Consider the following 6,745-nt stretch of genomic DNA (forward strand, 5'->3'; position numbering starts at 1 on the left):
ACCTGTATAGTAGACTATCTGATACTGCATCAGACCATTGGTACCTCTGGCCCACTGCTGTCAGCTGTGACTGGTGGTGCATCTGCACTGTAGAAATAATGGCGTTTGACACCACTTTAACTGACATGGTTCCATCCTACAGAATCCTGGGCACCAGCACTCTTTGGAAGACAAAGCTAGACTTTGTAAAACTGCAAATCCCAGGTTTCTGCAGGATGGAGCTGCAGCACTCCAAGAGATGCCAATCCACTCTAATTTCTACATTGTAGATGCACACATGGTCTCCAGCTTTTCAGGTGGGATTCTTTCCTAGCTCTTTCTGAAGATCCTTGAGGTCTCCCATCCAGGAACTAACCAGGCCTAACATTGCTTACTTCTGGAATCAAAGGAGACCAGGAGTATTTATAGTGGTTCTTTCCGAATCAGGGCTTCCTCCTTTACTACCAATTTCTGTCTTACCCAGATTGAGCTGAGTCTGGAAACCATGCCCTATGAGGAACATCTTAGGAACCTGGGTATGTTTAGCCTGGAGAACAGAAGATTAAGAGATGCTATGATAGCTCTATTTAAATATTTGAAGCGATGTCATGTTGAGGATGGAGCAAGCTTGTTTTCTGCTGCTCCGGAGACTAAGACATGGAGCAATGGATTCAAACTACAGGAAAAAGAGATTCCACCAAAACATTAGAACTCCCTGATGGTAAGATCTGTTCAGCAGTGGAAGACGCTACCTTGGAGTGTGGTGGAGTCTCCTTCTTTCTAGGTTTTAAAGAGAGGCTGGATGGCCATCTGTTGGGGGTGCTTTGACTGTGTATCCCTGCATAGCAGAGGTTGGACTGGATGGCCCTTGTGTATCCCTGCATGGCAGAGGTTGGACTGGATGGCCCTTGGGCTCTCCTCCAGCTCTAGGATTCTATGAGCTTGACTTCATTTGGACTCACTGCCAGTGAAGGGTGGCAACTTCCATGTCTGAGAGCAGTGAATCTGTGTTGGATTTTCTTTTAATTTATAAAGAAGCTATCCAAGGGGCTTTATTCTCTACCCCTAATAGGTTCAGCACCTTGGATACCTCCTCTGACACTTGAAATAACAGCTAGAGCCAATTCATCACTCACACTGTCATGGTAACACTGGACCTCCATCCGCACTGCAGAAATAATCCAGTTTGACACCGCTTTAACTACCATGGTTCAGTGCTATGGAATCTTGGGATGTGTAGTTTGTTGTGGCATCAGAACTCTCTGATAGAGAAAGCTAAATACTGTATCTCCCAAAACTACAGTTCTCAGAATTCCATAGCATTCAGCCATGGCAGTTAAAGTGGTGTTAAACTGGATTATTTCTGCAGTATGGATGCAGCCTCGCTGACATTGCCCACAGCCTACAACTGTCTGCAGGCAAATGTTCTAGGAATCACCATCAGTCCTAGGCCACAGGGAAAGGACTATAAATCAACTTCAGAGTACATATATGTGCTGACACCCTGTTAAGAACATGCACATGTGTAGGTTGTACATTGTGCATTGTGGTGGAGCATCCAATGCTTTGTATTGTATTTGTGTATTATGTATTCTTGTGCACTGACGGTCATTGTGCAACAGATGTATTCTGCAGATAGTGACAGAAGCAGAGTTTGGTGAGTAGCATGTTCCTCAATACCTTGTCTTTCCAATAATACTAATAATACTAATAATAATTTCTTAACTGACTCTCCCCATGGATCAATGTGGGGAACAATGAACAGACACGCCACATCAGTTAAAACTCATCAGTTAAAATACACATCAATTTAAAAGGACATACATACAGTTTAAAAGCCCAAGATATACACATATTAAAACAATCCATGTTTAAAATTCATCATTTAAAATTCATGGTTTCTAAGCTGTGCACTGTGCACTGCGGTTGTCCAGCCTTTATTATTCATTGTGGTTTCACATCTTATACTTAGTATTATGGTTGTGCATTGCACATCGTGCATTGTGGTGTTGCTTCTAGTGCTTTGTATCATGCTTGTGTATTGTGCATTGGTCAATGGCACTGAATCACTGACATGTCTTGAGCAATGTGGCTATTCTGCATGGGGGTTGTGTAGCACTTGCGCAGCATATATCTCTGTGCAGATATGCTACGCAGGGGAGGGGGAGGATGTTGCTTTGCAGCCTTGTGCGCAAAAGGGTCAAAGTTTCAGTCCAAGGCATTTCCATTTAAAAGGGACTTGCATCTCATTTTTGGGGAACAGCTGAGATATACATGAACTGATGATGATGATGATGATGATGATGATGATGATGATGATGATGATAGGATTGCAGTAGCATAGTTGAACAACTCCACTCTGCTTGGAATATGCAATAATATCCAACAGTTCTTCAGTTTCCTAGATTCCAATTCATTGATGGTACAAAAAAGCTTCAGTCAGGTACACCTGGTGGATTGTGAAACCAGTAATAATAATGTTGGCCAGAATCCTATTGGGGTTTCATATGTTCTCTTATGTTTTCATAAGAGAACTCAATGTCTGGCAGAATTAGAATTGGGCAGTTCTATAATGTCTCTATAACGTTCTTATGTCTGGGATCAAACATTGATAGAAACGGGGCCTGCAGCCAGGAAAATCAGAAGATTAAGAACACGTAGGACAGAGCAGATCAAGCCAGAAATCTCTCTGGCAGTTTTAATTTTCAAATCTATTAAAGTTTTAATTTTTTAAAAAAGTCTTTTGCATTTTTCTTTTTAAAAAATCGCATTTTAACCAAATCTTCATTATGTACGCATATGTAAATACATTTAGGTTGCGCATATGATGTTGTAATTTGAAGGTATAATTTTAATTTTGCTAGTTTTGCATGTCACAGCTATTAGCATTACATTCAGTGGCATATGAGAATAATGATTTATATTAGTAACATTTGTGCAGAAAAGCATGATTAAGGATTCTGTATGGCATGAAATGGGAGGTAACACCATGAGTTACCGCACCTGGTGACACCAACGCTAGGGATGCCACTGATTTGGGGAGCAGTGGTGTCACCCCCATTTAGGGGATCACCTAGTGTGGTCCATATCCCTCCACCCCTTAGTGATGCCCCTGGTATTTAGTGGGGTTTTATTTTAGTTTAGTTCAGTTTCTTCCACCTAAACATCAGGAACAACTGCCTGAAAGTAAGAACTGTTTGACAGTGGAATACGCTGCCTTGGAGAGTGGTGGAATCTCCTTTTTTGAAGGTTTTTAAACAGAGGCTGGATGGCCATCAGTTGGTGGGGCTTGGGTTATGTATTCCTGCAAGGCAGGGAGTTGGAGTGGATGCACCTTGGGCCTCTTCCAACTCTATGATTCTATGATTCTAAATGCAATAAATATCATTCAGTCATTATTGTAGTCACAGACCTTTAAAACACAACAAATCCATCATACACGGAATATTTTAAATATTTAAAACAGAAAGTTTTAAGGAACGTCCTCAGGGTGTTGTACAGTGGGCCCTACTGGGGTTTGGTTTTAGGACCACCCATGGATACCAAAATCCGCAGATGCTCAAGTCCCATTACATACAATGGCATCATATGATTGTGCTCCTTCTACAAAATGGCAAAATCAAGTTGTTGTTTTTTTGAATTTATATCTTTATGGAGTATTTTCAAGCTGTGGATAAAAAAATCTGTGGATAAAAAAAGTCCATAGATATGGAGGGACCACTGGACAGTTTTAAAGTGTATGGTTTACAACGCCCGCACCTTTTTAACACTGTATTCTATTTTTTTAAAACAAGTTATTTGTTTTAATGTTGGAATAGTTTAATTCTGTTTCAATGACTGATTTTATATGTTTCTAATTGGATGGTGATTTTAAACTGTAAGTCGCTTTGCGTCTCAATTTTTTGGTGGGCAGAGGGAACAGGATATAATAAATAAACTAATAATAATATTAATAATAATAATTTAAAAACATGTCTCATGTCAAAAGTGGGCAGGAGCATGCAAGTACTGAGAGCGAGGAGGAGATGAGAAAGCAGACTTGGCAGCTGGGGTAAGCTTCAAGGAGGCAAACCAATATTTTGGCCTGTGTATCCATCCGCTCTCACTGGATCAAAGAGACCCACTGAAGTGTCTCTTGGCTAAAGGTGATCATATTTCAACCGGATCCAGCTCTTTGGCACTCAGTACCAAAAATAAAGTAGCAGAAGGGTAGGGGATAGGCTAACTCTGGTCTCTAGGAAGATATCAGAGCCAGCCCTTCAGAAACATAAAAGCAAAGTTCTACCATGTCTTTATTCTTTGGAAAAGTCTTACTGGAACTGGGGGAAGGGGAACGAAGGAGTTGCTCAAACAAGAGGCACCACCAATTTTGGTCTCAGCGAAGGAACTGCTTTTTACAGTACTTAGATAACAATTCTTAATTATTAACTCACTTTGTTCACAAAGGGACTGCAACCTCCAGCTCTTTCAGCTGGAAAGTGCTGTTAGCCATCTATCTATCTGTATACAAGATATGTATTTAAAATTAAAGCAAAGTACTTTGCATGCTTTTCCAGTGCAACCATCTCCGGAAACTTTGGAGGTTTTTAAACAGAGGCGGGATGGCTAGCTGTTGGGAGGTCTTTGATTGTGAGTTCCTGCATGGCAGAATTGGGTTGGACTGGATGACTTTTGGGTCTCTTCCAACTCTAGGATTCTATGAAGTTGATTAGTCTTTTTAAACCCTCTATAGAATAAATGGGCCCCTGTCACACTACACAGTTAGTGTGCTATACTTCCACTTTGCCTGCCATGCTAACATCCCATGAACTCTTGGGATTTGCAGAATAGGGAAGGGCATTTAAAATTGTCTACTTGAGAACTCTAGTGCATCCCCAAACTACAAATCCCAGTATTCTCTAGGATGCATCCGTGGGAGCTAAGTGGAATTAAAGTGCTCTAACAGGAAAGCCCTTTGAGGAGTTTGACTCTCCCTTCCTGGCCAGTTATTCCAGAGTCTTTTGGCCAGTCCTGCTTGCAGACATCCAAATATGTCTCTTGGGAGAGCCAAAAATTTGATTTTAAAACATGAACATTTTCTTGGTCCCTGGCCCAGATGCACTTCTTTAGCAAATTAATCAAGCCGAGTAAGAAGAATGCAGAAACAGAAGACACTGGTTTATACCAGAGCTTGAAAAGTTACATTCTTTGACTTTTTAAAATTACATGTCATAGGACCTCCTAGCCCAGTGCCATGTGGCTGGGAAACGTTGCCTCTTTTCGTTTCCAGAGAATGACAACTATCACATTCACACCTGAGGTTCCAATTCTTCGAAGGACAAACTGAAGCTGTGGGGAAAGCCATATACAGATATACCTGAGTTAGAAAAACCTCCAACAAAGAAGCCCGAAACCCCCACAAAAAACTATGGATGCCGGCCATGAAAGCCTTTGACTCCACAAAGTAACTCCTTTTTTATGTCTCCCTGGCACCCTTTTCTTCCTCGACCTCTGTTGAGTTGGAAGATTTTTAGCAGCATCAGCAATGGGAGGACAATGAAGGAGGGGTTCACAGGAGATTATCACACTAGGGTTATTTCCACAACTATCACACTATTCACAATGAACAAAAATATAGCGCTACAATGCTGTATTTTTCTGTGCAGTTTTGCAACCATGATACAATGCCAGGTCATAAACGAACCATGAGCGAGTTGGCATTTCACTACCAGAAACCTTTTCTGTAGATATAGCATAAATGTAACGTTTTTAATAAATGATACATATGTGCCAAATGGTCAGAAGAAGACCAGACCCTTCACCATTTTAGTCATCCTCCTTTGGACATGCTCCAGCTTGTCAACATCCTTTCTAAACTGTGGTACCCAAAGCTGGACACAGTATTCCAGGTGAGGTCTGACCAAAGCAGAATATGGTGGCACTATTACTTTCCTCAACCTATAGACACTATTCTTCTATTAATGCATCCTAGAATCGCATTAGCCTTTTTAGCTGCCGCATCACACTGTTCACTTATGTTCAACTTGTGGTCTACTAGAACTCCTAGATCCCACTTGTTCCATTTTTTAACCCCATGTGATAATCTCCACAGATGGCAGGTTGCAACAGTAAAGAAAGCATTCAAGCTAAAGCACTGAAATAATGGGATTCTGCTCTACCCAATCCAACATTAGCTAGGTCTACCTCAGGATGACCAGATGCCATAACTGCAAAGGAGGACAAGGCACTGCAAAAGGTAGAACATTCAAGAAAAATGTAGGGCACTACCAAATAAAAGTTAACACTGATATAAATATAAATGCATGCTTCTCAGCCAAGCTCAGAATGGAAGGCATTTTGGAATTCCAGATGGTTAAAATGTAGGGCACGTCCTGGAAAAGGAGGACATCTAGTCACCCTGTGTCTGCCTACAACAGGTAAGGTAAACGCCAGCTAACTCCAAAATTCCTCATTGTGTGATCAGAGGGAAAAAAGGGTGCAAATATGCCTGCCTCACTAACTCAGCAACCAAGCATGTTCAGAAAGTTAGCATGGCCACCAGAATAGAAATAAAAAGCAAAGTGGATCAGGCAAATCCTTCAATAAGGAGCGGATAAAGGAGAAAGGTAAGCTTCAAGAGTCGCCACCATTCATACTACATGGCAAAAACATCAAATCTAGCTTATACAGCTATGAACTGAAGCACAGATATTGTTCAATGGCTCAAGAAGCACAATGATTTGAATAAGGAAACTTGTGGATGACAGCCACTGTTCCTGGGAAAATC

This window comes from Sceloporus occidentalis, unplaced genomic scaffold, assembly GCF_023333645.1.
Source record: "Sceloporus occidentalis isolate IW3139 unplaced genomic scaffold, rSceOcc1.0.p SCAF_3, whole genome shotgun sequence".
Classification (NCBI taxonomy): Eukaryota; Metazoa; Chordata; class Lepidosauria; order Squamata; family Phrynosomatidae; genus Sceloporus; species Sceloporus occidentalis.